The sequence below is a fragment of the Halichondria panicea genome, chromosome 1 (assembly GCF_963675165.1).
Source record: "Halichondria panicea chromosome 1, odHalPani1.1, whole genome shotgun sequence".
Classification (NCBI taxonomy): domain Eukaryota; kingdom Metazoa; phylum Porifera; class Demospongiae; order Suberitida; family Halichondriidae; genus Halichondria; species Halichondria panicea.
This window is the reverse complement of record NC_087377.1, coordinates 2460126-2474277: the sequence shown is the minus strand read 5'-3', so window position 1 is coordinate 2474277 and position 14152 is coordinate 2460126. Positions and strand designations below refer to the sequence as shown.

Here is a 14152-nt window from a genome sequence, read left to right as displayed (position 1 = left end):
GTAGTAATGATCGACTGTTTTAATTATAGTATACCATTAAAAAAGAGTAGCATAAATTGGAGGAAATTGTGCTAATTTTAATACAGCACCACCCTAAATAGAAGTGCCTAGTTCAAATAATAATTGCGATTGAGTGCTGTAATACAATTCCAGAATGGGTGCTTGTATTACTGGCGCTTAAAAACGCGGCCTGAAATCAAGGTGGTTATACAGTGAACAGCTTCCATTACTTGACGTTAAGCGCCACTCTTAGACTATTAGTAAGCACCAAAAAACTAGAATTCTATTTTGTGCAAATTATGAGCCACTAGAAAATCATAGCTACTAATTTTGTGGTGCTGTAATTTGAATAAATATTGTACAATGAATTATAACAGTTTGACAATACCTTATTCTTTCTCCATGCATCTATAGGTGAGACGCTATATATAACATTCTTCCTACAAAGCAAGCAACTATAGTTTTCAGGTTGTATATCGAGAAACGACTCAGCAGCTTGGAGTTGCTGCAGCACTTCCAGGATTTGGGGTGGAAAAATTTGGAGAGGTCTCTCTAGTTTTCTTACACAGAGAGAGCACATGCATGCATTGTTTGCACAATCGGTGCATATCGGCCTGAATGTACTGCTGAACTTACATGACGTAACTTTCTTCTAGCAATTTCATGATCATTCTATTAATTTAGTGTGTTGTAGAATAGATGATATAAGTTTGTTGATGTATGTGCATTGTCTTTATACCTTGCCAGAACTCAGACAAGTGGCTCAACTAGTAACACCATGTGGTTGGTGTGTGAAGTACGCCCACTTTGACATGCTCTACCGTAATGAATATCCAGTAGAACAGTCCAGTTTTTTGGAAATATTCGGCATCAGCCTTTAAACTATTGATATGCAAACTTTGGAGCTGGGAGGGAGTGCGGAACCGTTTTTTACATCGGCTAATGTGCAGGTAGGTCAAAACCGCAAGATTTGGTGGCTGCACAAAAAGCTCTCGTTGTAAAGCAAGACTCTGTGTTAAAATTGTGATATACATATTGTTATGAAGAGGATGCAATAACAATAAAGAAGATGCAAATATATATTGTATACATGCAAGGAATAAAAAGTTACACTGAGCTAAAGTTAGTGCAGAAATTGAGCTTGAAACCGCAGATCCAGATAGACAACAGGAAGTACTTCCGGTTCGTGAGGTAAATTTTGCCTTGGCCATTCGACTGTATAGCTACCGTAGACTGGACTCTGACTAGACTAAGAGCTTCACAGCTAGGCAGCATTGAAACAGTATATATAGCTCAGTATATAGATCCCAGTTTCTAACAGAGATGGCTCCATGCACACAAGGCTACAAGCAGTGAAGAGAGAGAGCTAGCCAGAGAGTGACTGTCTCAAGGCATCCTGACTAAGTGCTGCTGCTGGTGGATATGGTGGCTAGTCTGCAGAGGGAGCTGGACAATGCTAGGGTGAGTAGTGTCATGTCTTATTGAGTGGACCCAGATACTCTATCTATAGACTAGCTCTCTAGCTCCCTTTGTTGTAGTGCACCTATCATCAATGTGTTGCCCCAGAGGTCGGGGAGGTCCGACATGCGTGCAGGAATCACTACAAGTGCTAGTGCATTTGGCCTGGACATATCACGTGACCACAATGCACTGAACTATATAGTGATTCGTGCACGCATGTCAGACCTCCTCTGGTGTTGCCCCACTACCCCCCCCCCCTCGGGACATACGGGGAAATTTGACAATCCAAGTGTGGGTGATGACATCTACTTTCGATACACAGTATGCCTACGTTCGATACTCTCTCTATTCTTGGTACTAGGTGTACCTACCTCCAATTTAAAAGTGTCACTTTAATTAAATTGAGGTCTTATGGTAACTGTATTTAGACCAAGCAGGACCAAACACAGTATATTTGTTTGGAACGTCCAATAATGGTGTTTTTAGATCGGTCAGGCCCAAATTGTCCATAGCTTGGGCTATATAATTATTCAGTATAAATGGGTGCATGTACTTTTCAGAATTTTATAGCTAAATTTTAGGTTGTACTACGAACATCCGATTTCAAAGAGTTGGGATACCCATTGATTGAATGGTAAAGGAAACATGCACCTGGTCAATATTTAGTCAATACCTTTATTAACTGAAAATTGATTATTATACACATTAGACCCTCCTCCTACATTGTTTGCATGATAACCTCTCTCTCTCTCTCTCTCTCTCTCTCAGGTAAACTAAAGAGAAGTCGCAGTTAACAAGATAGCCAGCTGCTGGGATGTCACGAGGGAACGAGAGATCAGTTCTCTGAAGTCCATAGTCTTGAACATTTGAAACCATCAACTATTAGTCTTGTAACAGTTGTGTATCACATGCACCCGCTCTTGCTAATAATTCAGCAGCAATGTTATTGAGAACCAGAATAAAAAATGAACATAAACTTGGGAATGCAAACATTATACCTACTCCTCCTTCCAGGAGTTGGCTTGTACAGAAGTGGGATCCTTGAGGCCCACAGCTAGCTGCCATAGCTATATTAAACATGGGAAACAGTCCATGTGTGCAAAAACAAGAAGGGGGGTGGGGCTCACTATTTCTGCACATGCGTAGATCTACTGATTGCGCAACCTCCTCGTGGAGGATGAAGAAACTCACCAGAGGAAAATAGTGTCTTTCCAACCACCCAAGCAACTGATGGTAAGTGGATTGCTGTGTATAATAAAATCCTATAGTTGTATATATGTATAACTAGTAAGCGCAAGCATGAGTTTTGCTGTTAGGTCATTGTCACAATAATATTATTCTGTGCATTAATAATTCTGCAGTCTGTATTCTGCAACCAGCTAACAATTATTGCCTGTTTTGCTGTTTTGCAGATGTCTCAACTCTTAGTGACAACACAAACCAGCGAGCGAGATTGATGTCACTGACTGGCTGCATAATCATGGAGGCGCTACACTAGTGAGGAAACATTTATATTCAGTATAATTAAAATTAATTGTATAAACTATATACAGTGTATTCAGCAATCATGCATGCTAACAACGTTAATTGTTGTTCTGCAGATGTCTTCACATTTCATCCTTTTTTTCTCTCCCAGGCCTTCCAGCTGCAAGGGTGTACAAGACTCCACCCCCCTGCATGAGAGTCTTAATCCAGTTACCCCATGCAGCCCCCCCCCCCCCCCACAACATCCCATCAGGTGAACATAGTATTGCTGGGTGCATGTATGGGGAATATATTACTGGTTACACTCAAAGTAGGTCTAGAGGGTATTTTCCAGTATACATGTAAAAAAACTATATAGAACTATCTAAAGTACCTTGCCCCGACGCTGAGGAGACAGTTTCTCTCTTATAGCTCCAGACATTCAGTCTGTGTGACTAGTAGTAGTAGCTCACAAACCTAGTATAGGAATTGCTTACAATATCAAGGGTATCTGGTGCAGAGAGGCTTGAATTGCTGGTACAGAGAGGATAGCTGGTACAGAGAGGCTTGCAGTCCTTTATTCTCTAGCTACAGTTGTTACTCATGTTGTGAGAAGTAGGCAGTGTCTTATGTCTGTGGTTTACCAACTGTTTTGCCTCAGTCACACACTTGTGGGTTTTGTGCAGAGTGGGAAATGTATACAGTGACTTGCAACAGAGTGCATGCCACAGCAAAACCACTATTAGATTGTTAGATATGATCAAAATACTTTTAGTGTTAGTTGAACTATTTTGGCCACTTCTACAAAAAAATTAATGTTGTTGCCTGGTTTCCGTGAAAGCGGGCGATGCCCCAACTTGATTCTATGACTTGAGAGGAAGTATGTAGTATTAGAGAAATTATTAAAAAAATGTAAGAAAAGTCCCCCAAGGGAATCGAACCCATGCCTAATCTATCATCTAATCTACTAAGCCACACCTATTCTGTCCTAGTCATTACACCTCTCAGTCATCACATCCATACACACAGTGGATTGCAGACTTTCACTTGCAAAAGAAGAGTACCATGTAGTATATCGTTAGGGCCAAACCAAACCTGTGATAGCAGTGTTGAAAAGCTTATAGTATGTACAGTTCATTTAGTCTAGAGAGTAGATTACCACAAATGTGTGAGTAGTTGTACTTAAATGTAAATATCTTTTGATTGGAGCATTTCTAAGAAATGGTGTTGATACCCGTGTGTAGATGAATGACTGAACTACAACGTATCAAAAATGTTTCCATTGAAACATAAGGTGGTGGGTTTGTGGTGATTAATAGAACAACAGCAAATTGTTATAGTGGGTAACCGGTTAGAGTAATAAAACACTAACCTTAAACAGCTAAGGTCTTGGACTTTTATCACACAATAGATTAATGGTTTAGGTATCCTGACCATCCCTTTATGGGTCTTACATATGCTCACAGTGTCTATAATTCATCATTTACCGGTTTTTAGGTACACTTTTGGTTAGAGTAATATCTTCTGAAAATTTTATAGCTTAGCGTTAAAAGTTCTCTGGTAAGTTTACAAATAAATGGGCTACATTTTGATACCAAGAACATCCTCTATGCTTATTCCATTGTTGAATATCACTGAAAAACTACATATTCTACTATTTTCTACTGTTTTGATGACATCACAAGCTGCTAACCACAAATCAATGACACTCAAATTAACATGTAATGTAAGTGGGCGTACAATAACTGTCCGCCCACTTTTAATTACGTTTGTGGTTGATTAAAGCATCACTGGTTTGTGGTTTGCAGCTGCGATGTCATCAAAACAGTAGAAAATAGTAAATTATGTAGCTTTTCAGTGTTATCTCAGCAATGGAATAAGCATATAGGATGTTCTTGGTATCAAAATGTAGCCCATTTATCTGTAAACTTACTACAGAAATTTGAAAGCTAAGCTATTAATTTTTCAAAAGTTATTACTCTAACCAAAAGTGTACCTGAAAACCAGTAAATCATGAATTATAAACACTGTGAACATTTGTAACACCCATAAAGGGATTGTCAGGATACCTAAACCATTGAACAATTATGTGATGAAGTCTAGGACCTTAGCTGTACAAGATTATCTGCATGAAGAATGCTTGCACTGAACACATTTGTGGAGCAATGTTTTGGTCATTATACAGAGGTGGCCTTTATAGGGGCTGTTTTGTTGAGTACTCTTGCTTGGTGCAAGTTTAGGCTTAAGAAATCATTATCTATTGTGGTTTTGCTGTTAGGAAATTCTCTGTTGCACCTTGTTAACAGCATTGAACATGCATGTGTTCTTATCACTTTGATTCCCCCTGACTACACATGCATCACATCTGCAGACTGAATTACTGCTGCATGCGTGCAAGTTCCGTTTCTACGATATCAAAGGATCAAGATCTGTGACAGAAATCAGAATGAAACTCAAGTCTGGTATCTTCCATTGTCTGAGCTCCGTGATAATTATAAGGTGAAACAAATTACAACAGATACTACACTTTGCCCATACCTAATTTATAATAATGCTAAATTGATTTCAATGAGGTAACACATAAAGTGGGCAAAGTGTAGGACTGTATTATTATATCTCTATTGTAATACCTAAGGGAGAATGTTTTCATGAAATTAAGAATTGGCGGACTAGTTTAAAAAGCTTGAAGTGTTTGGAGGAGAAGCAATTTTATTTTTGCTCATTTTGCTCTGAAGCAGAGGTACAAGTGTAAGTCAGTGCTCTTGTACTGGCTTCAATCTGTGTGTGGCCTTCTCTTGAGGAGGTAAACGCGCAGCTGACCTCGAGACTTCTGGTTGTACTTACATTGAAAGTATTTTCACAGTTTTGCATTGGTGCCATCTGAGCTTAAGAAATGTGAACAGGTTTTTGTATCTCTACTTCTGAGCAAAAGTCTTACTACCATATAATCATAGTGGGTAAATGTTCGTGAGATTCGTTTCACTGAATGGGAAATGGTGATTTTCGCGAGTATAGTATGCGTTACTGTATAAGCATACCTACGTTTTCGTAGGTGAAAATTTCGTGTAGGCCATGAAGATTCCCCACAAAAATAACAAATATTTTTACTCGCCGTTATGATTACCCACTATACGATATGCATAGTATACATGACAACGTTGTTTTCAATTGATAATAAGTTACAAAAATTGGCGTGGCAATTGCATACGCCATGGATTTTGATTGCTGTCTCGATTTTAATGTGTTTGCTATCTACTGAGGTAATTGATTAAAGCCTGCCTGTTGTCTCATCATTATCCCTTCTATGTATGCCAGCAAGGGTATCCTTCAAATCCTACCTACCATAACTGGTTTTATATTCTCCTATCCATGTGTTTTCTGGTGCTTTAAAGCTTACATTTTGTCCATTAACCGAATAGCCGCGGTTATGATTTCATACGTAGTACCGCCCACCGTGGAACCAAAATCTAATTAATTTTAAATTACTTTCATTATCAGCTCTTAGCAAAGAAAGATGCGTAGCTAAGAAGTAGTAGTAGTTTTCTGCAGGCAACTTTGTTGCAAACTAGTCTAGAATAGCTACTCTGCCAGGATCTCTAAGTTTTGAACGGAGGAGTATACCAGCCAAGGCCCCAGCGAAGGATCATTTCACAAGTAAGCTCTGTGTGTGTATAGCGATCATCATTTTCCTAGTTCAGCCTTTAGAAGCCTTTTGAGCTGATTTAATATGCTTGTCCACCTACCTAGATAGCCTCTGAGTGTGTGAAATATACTGGAAGAGTAGCTTTGTGAGTTTAGAGCCTGTTTTTAGAGTGTAGTCGACAACGTTTGATATTCAAATTATTTTCTCTTTTTCAGCATTTGCCTCTAGCAAAGAAAGATGCATAACTTGGAAACAGTGACAGTTTTCTTTATTCAACTTCTTACTAAAGTAGTCTACAGTAGTTACTGTGTCAGGATCTCCTGGTTTCCAACGAAACAGTCAACCAGCCAAGGGCCAGAGCAAGGGATCACTTCAGAGGTAAGCTTTGTGTGCGTATATAGCAAGGATTATGTAGCTAGTATAAGCCTTCAGAAGCCTCTGAGCTGATTTAATATGCTTATGCACTTGCCTAGATAGCTTATGAGTGTGTAAAGTATACTGGTGTAGAAGCTGAGTTAGTTTAGAGCCTGTTTTTAGAGTGTAGTGTACATTGTTTGATATTCAATTTATTTGTTTCAGTGTGGCAAAGAAAGATGCACCCCTTAGTAACAGTAACAGTTCTCTTCAAGCTACCTTGTAGTTCTATCTGAACAGTCGAAGAGTCAACCAGCCAAGGACAGAGCGAGAGATTACTTTAGAGGTAAGCTTTGTGTGCGTATGTTTTTAGCTGATAATACTATACGCTTACCTACGTAGCTTGTAAACTATACTTGCACCAGCAGTGTGTTGAAGCCCGAGTTTAAAATACAGAAGCCTATAATATGTACGCTCAGCAGTGTTGCAATGTAAAGGTGTTATGCTTAGCTATCTGTTGGTCTCATCCACAATGTATTCTGTTAATAGCTGCATGTGTACTCACTATTGGTGCCCGCGTGTGTGCGTGTGTGTGTGTGTGTGTGTGTGTGTGTGTGTGCGTGCCCGCCCGTGCGTGCGTGTGTGCCCCCTGTGTGTGCCTGTGGCATGATACTTTATGTTGCTAACAATTTACATTATCAGTGCTGCCAAAAGTTAATTCTTGTGCCTAGGCTTGTGTGAAGTTTCTGCTTGCTTCCAAGGTTACAATTCAATTAGGCTACTAATCAATTAGGCTCACTACTATTAGGCTCACTGTACATGACTTGTACAGAGGTTGATTGCATAATAATGTTCTGACCTTTTCAGGGGAAAGCAAAGGCTGTTGGGCTTATGAGTGTACTGTTTACTTGTGTAAGGACATTTTCTTCCCAACATAATAGGCTTGTTGGTTGTGTTATGCTCCCCAGCTAGGATTAGGTCATAATTTGTCATTAGTTGGCTTGTGTGATTAGTTGGCTTGTGTGTTTGCCTGTGATATGCATTGTAATTCTTCTGTGTCCAAAGTTGAATCTTTTTATGAACTCCCAGTTTGTTGTAGGATCACAATTGCTTTATATGTGCCTATGAGTTCCATTGCATGTCAGTTTGCTTGTGGGAGCCTATACATAATTATGTCTAAGGTTGCATGATTCATAATTATTTGGCACCCTTGTATGAGATGTACTGTACTTTGTGTATGGCCATTCTCAATAGACTTTTTTAGGTTTGTTGGCTTGTGAGTTAGTGCCTGTACATTCCTAATTTTTAGTCTGCTGTCTATTATAGCAATTCAATTATAATTATGTGGCTGAATGTTATTATTCAATTTAGTGTGTGTATTGATTGCATGATAATCTTTTGATCTTTTAGGCACCACCCCAAACAAAGGTACATTTAAAATTCAATTTCTTTATGGCTGGCTTGTTGGCTGGTGTTTGTCTCTGAGGAGGTTATGTTCTACTGTGTGTAAGAACAATTGATTCTAGAGGTGGTCTGCTTGGTTGGTAATACTCCTTCTTCCTCATGCAGGTCTGTGAAACTATCGTCACTGCTATCTGCCATGGAACCACCACCATCATATGGGTCTGAGAAGGTCTACTCACTGTGACTACTATCCAGGATACCTAGGAGTACCTCATCCCCTGTGTACAGAGGCCTCTTAGTCATTGTTGTACCATAGAATTAATTGTAATTGTATTTATTATAATGTATGTTCACTTTTGAGATTGATATTGAAATACAAATTTCACATGAAAATTTCAGCAAATTTTTGATTGCTAACCTATGGTGATCGGACTCAGTACGGCTTCTGTTGACCTTCGAGAGAAGCCTTGCAAAGCTGTGGAGCTCTGGAAGGTTGTAGCTCACCACAAATTAATTAAGAGTAGAGTAATGTGCGGTTGACGCTTCAAAGCGTCAACCGCGGCTACCAGCTATTCACGTATTGACGCTTCAAAGCGTCAACCGCGGCTATTCGGTTAACTATACGGTCGCAAGAGTGTTGCAATACTTAAGCAGCGGATATTATTAACATTTTGGCGGTACCGGTGTCATAAAATTTTAGGCCCCATGAGATTGGGCCCCCCCGGGCCTAGAATTTTAACATTTTAGGCCCCCAGCGCAACAGCGGTAACATTATGTGACAGTGCATTCTCAAAATACACCAATACAGTCTTCTATGGTCTTCACAGTTTATGCAGTGCCAGTTACTGAATGCAGCTCTCGATCCTCACACACACACACGTTTCATGCATGTACAGTAGTATACCACTGGTCTCACAGCCATCACACTGAACCATGTCATTCTATGAATCAGGCCTCATGCAGCACGAAGCACATAGGTGCCAACTGTCCCGAATTGGTCCGGACTTTCCAATAATTATTACCCTTGTCCCGAAAGGAAACTGCTATTGTGATTCCACCATGATACAACAGTTTCTCTCTTGACTTCTATCTGTGATTCCACATTACTTGAGAGCTGAGCCAGTGATGCTATTGGAGCATCCCCACAACAATTTACATCTTCTATGTAACATGGAGGAAGATATGAATTGTTGTCTTTGCACTGAAATTGTGTGTTTTATATTTTTTTGTCCTGAAATTTGACTAAGAAAGTAAGCAAGCACGAAGTTGCAAATATGGCGATAGCTATGCAACAACATTGATTGTCTTACAGGCAGATCCAAGCTGCATCAAAGCATTTAACTCTTATAGGTAAAGCATGAGTAACTTGAAAGGTAAATCTTCCTTCACTTTGAATTCCATGATAGAATAATAATGCAAACATTTTTGCTACTTTGATACAGAGTCTTTGCATGCATGCGTCTCTTTGATGCTTTGTCAACTAATAGAGCTAACCTTACCATATTATAATAATTATCTCTTTGACTTTGTTCTATCGTGCAGAAAAGGATAGCTGAGAAGAGGGGGGCCTAGAATGTTAACAGTTTGGACCCCCTGGGGGGCCTAAACTGTTAACATTTTAGGCCCGGGGATCCAAAGTTTTAAAATTCTAGGCCGGGGGGCCCAAAATTTTATGACACCGGCCAACAGTTTTCGAACAGATTTGTTTACTAATTCTATTTGATGCGCACCTTCGCAGCCCCTCCCCTAGAATTTAGCCACACCCCTATACATCTATGGCGCATCCGCACTAATTTATATAAATGCTGAAGCAGAAGCTGAACCTCACATTTGCAGCAAGTTTGCAGTATCAATGTGACTGTCCATCATCTCTGAGTCTCTACATAAGTGAAGTGATCTCTTCAACATGTCTCTACATCTCAAGAAGTGCTACTCCACCTCTAAACCTTGCAGGTGTGTGTCTGTGTGTGTCTGTGTCTGTCTGTGCTAGCTATAGGATCAAGGAGTCACCAAATAATGTTTTACAGTACACAGTAATAGTTTAGAGCTGTTGCTTGGTCATGTATTATTGCTAACCCTCGTGTTGTCTTGTTCTCACAGCTGCAAATGTCCACAAAAGCTCAATAATTGCTCTTATTCGATTCGATTCTTATATACGCCCAGCCACAAATAGATAGTGTTCATCACAACACGAAATTCGAAACCGAACGATCAACAACAACAAAAAGCACTCAGCAGTCATCTCATTTATATCAGACATTATTCTGTTAGAGAGGGGCCCCTCACAGTAGTCAGTATCTTTATTCATTTTTGTGACAGCAGTATATCACAACAAACGGCAGTATCTGCTCTTGAGCACTGACTAATTAAATGGTGAGAATTGGCTACGCAGTGAGCTAGCCATGCACGTGTGTCTAGTCATGCACGTGTGTGTGTGTGTGTGTGTGTGTGTGTGTGTGTGTGTGTGTGTGTGTGTGTGTGTGTGTGTGTGTGTGTGTGTGTGTGTGTGTGTGTGTGTGTGTGTGTGTGTGTGTGTGTGTGTGTGTGTGTGTGTGTGTGTGTGTGTGTGTGTGTGTGTGTGTGTGTGTGTGTGTGTGTGTGTGTGTGTGTGTGTGTGTGTGTGTGTGTGTGTGTGTGTGAGCTGTCTTGTGCAACTTTTCAATAATACATGCTGATTTATTTCTACAGATCTGACAACACGAGACCACTGGGTGGAATATTGAAGTCAAGTCTATCCACTACTGAACTATTGTGAACTAATGAAGTCTATCTGAACTATATGAAGTACTGAAGTCTATCCACTACTTATGAAGTCAAGTCTGGAACATTTCTACTAACATCACTGACACTGACACTGGCTATCAACACTGCAGATGGTGGTACTCACGCACAGACTGGTTGTGGTCTGATAGTTATGACGAGCCTTATACGTACTGTATATCAAGCCTTTAATCGTGTCTATACTAATGTCTACCCCCTAATAATCTATTTCTCGCACTGCATAGTTCTTGCTCTGGGGGACCAACTGGCAGATCTGACACACTGCACTGCAGATGGTGACATTTCAAGAATCTACATGATTATTATAATTATGGGTTGTAGTTTGGCATTAGATAGTTATCAAGCAAGCCTGGTATATTAGCATGTATGAGTACTATCAGGCACTCCTGGTACTGTATTGATGAGTCCTAATCTATTTCTTACACTACATGGTTCTTGCTCTGGAGGGGACCAACTGGCGGAATTTGTATAGAAAAGACTCTTTTATGTCCGACACACTGGATACTGGCAGCATATCGAGAACCTATATATCGGTTGTGGTCTAACGATTAATATATTGAGCCTTACACCATTCTATCAAGCCTTGTGTATATTCGTACATGTATGATTACTACTGATGTGTCCTACCCCAACAACCAACTGCTTTACTATAGTCTGTCTCTTTCAAACCTTGCATCCCTGTAGAACCACTCACCAGCTGCATGTATTGTGTGCTTCAGACGTACCTATAGTATACTTCCTATAACCCTATTCTAACCAAATTCTCCCACTACATGGTTCTAGCTCTGGAGGACCAACCGGCAGAATTTCTAGAAAGACTCGTTTATTCGACACGCTGGAAGAACTACTTGTGGCATTTCACTATCAAGAATCTACATGTCGCTTGTGGTGGTCTGACAATTATATTCTAAATAATAATTATTCTTATTTGAGCCTTATACAGTAACAAGCCTTGTGTGTTACATGACATGAGTACCTAACCCCATGCATGCATGTACCCTCTAATAATCTATTTCTCCCACTACATGGTTCTAGCTCTGGATGACACAACTGGCGGAACTTCTATAAAAGACTCGTTTATATCCGACACTGGATCGACAGCATTTCAAACAAGAATCTACATATCGGTTGTGGTCTAACAAGTTTAAAATAATATTGAGCCTTATACACAGCTAGTTACGTAGCAAGCCTTGTGTACATGTGTGTGCTCTGTGTCCTAACCTCTACCCCTGGTGTCATACATGCATTATAGAGTTCTAGCTGGCTCTTGGGGACCAACTGGCAGAATCTCTAGAAAGAACTCGTTTTTATTCGACACACTGGCATTTCACTATCAAGAATCTACATAATTATATCGGTTATGGTCTGACAATTATTCTTATTTGAGCCTTATACAGTAACAAGCCTTGTGTGTTACATGACATGAGTACCTAACCCCATGCATGCATGTACCCCCTAATAATCTATTTCTCCCACTACATGGTTCTAGCTCTGGATGACAACTGGCGGAATTTCTATATAGAGAAAAAACTCCATATTACATCTGACAGTAGAGGGACTGCTGGTGACATCTACGTATCGGTTGTGGTGGTCTGATAATTAATTCTAAATAATTATAAGCTTTTATATATAATTATACAGTTCAAGCCTTGTGTAGTGTAATTCCATGTATGAGGTAGTACTACGTATGTGTCCTAACCCTACCCTTCACACTACATGGTTCTGGCTCCGGGGGACCTACTGCACTGGAGGGAGTATCCACCACGTCACATACTGAAGTCAAGCATGGAACATATATCTACTGATGTACATCACCAAATCCCACAAACACTGATGGAATAAGCAACAATGTCCTCCTCCTCAACCACGAGTGAGTGCATGTAATCTGTCCTTCCTTATAGATAGCTGTGTGTCTTGATCTGTAGGAGGCAGCAGTTGCTAACTTCTTATTGTCCCTTTGTGTATATATGATGCATGTTGCTAACCCCTCTCCCTTGTACCCACAGCTATATAGCTGCTGCAATGAACCATCATACATAACTCATCACAATCATACTTTTGGGGCGCCCCATCATTTTTCATTTCCTTTTCGTTTGTCATACTGTAAATGAAAAATGAACTCGATCTACTGGTTCTCTGGAGGGGGAGTGGTCAGACCACACCTACTACAACTGTGGCCACACCCACATGATGGCCACACCCTCATGTTAGGTGGGTGTGTGTATGATACCCTACATGTATGTACACGATGCTTTGTCCCTGTAGGCAACAGCAACTCTTACATGAGAATCTCCATTGGATAGCAAATTCTAACCACCTGGATGTAACTAATTAGTCTCGTGGCCAGACTACCTTCTAATAACCTGGACTGGGACAGCCTCTAGGTTGGTTATTGCTGTCTTAACTGTATTCAATTTGAGATATCACAACCATTTGCTACAGATATCCCAGATGGTCCCATGGGCGGATGGGTGGGGGGCCAGCGATGCAGTGCCACATACTCGCGACGGTGCTGGCTGTCACACTGCATGGAGGGAGGACTCTCTCTCTGCATGGAGGGAGGACTATCTCTCTGCATGGAGGGAGGACTCTCTCTCTCTCTCTCTGGTGTGCAAGAGCACTGCAAACTGAACAATAATTATGATAATGAACATACAAACATTATTGAACATTAATTTTACAATGGTTGGTGTAATGAAAATGAAAAGACACTTTTAAGTGTTACTGTGTCGACCTTTACCAAATTTATTTTGATTGCAGCGCCTCCCCTATGTGTAGATTTAGCTCCACCCACAATCCCAATTTGAAAACAAAGTCAGCCTCTGTGAATCTGCTCTTTTATAAAAAAAAAAAAGGAAACTGCTATTGTGATTCCACCATGATACAACAGTTTCTCTCTTGACTTCTATCTGTGATTCCACATTGCTTGAGAGCTGAGCCAGTGATGCTATTAGAGCATTCCCACAACAATTTACATCTTCTATGTATATATAGGAAAACATAGGAGGAAGATATGAATTGTTGTCTTTGCACTGAAATTGTGTG

The 14152-nt window shown here is 40.2% G+C and overlaps 2 long non-coding RNA genes across 4 annotated transcripts; both read left to right on the top strand.

The window, feature by feature from the left end:
* Positions 1–5295: 5295 nt before the first annotated feature.
* Positions 5296–13851, top strand: LOC135333247 (uncharacterized). 3 transcript variants are annotated; one of them, XR_010393791.1, is made up of 7 exons: positions 5296–5424; positions 10163–10279; positions 10427–10699; positions 11015–12977; positions 13114–13318; positions 13373–13491; positions 13550–13851. It is a non-coding gene; the product is annotated as an uncharacterized LOC135333247 (long non-coding RNA). The 3 variants fall into 3 exon arrangements; XR_010393795.1 differs by lacking the exon at positions 5296–5424 and adding an exon at positions 5459–5728; XR_010393790.1 differs by lacking the exon at positions 5296–5424 and having other exon boundaries at positions 9978–10279.
* Positions 6419–8736, top strand: LOC135332929 (uncharacterized). Its single transcript, XR_010393689.1, has 4 exons — positions 6419–6579; positions 6784–6946; positions 7148–7268; positions 8492–8736. It is a non-coding gene; the product is annotated as an uncharacterized LOC135332929 (long non-coding RNA).
* Positions 13852–14152: the final 301 nt, after the last annotated feature.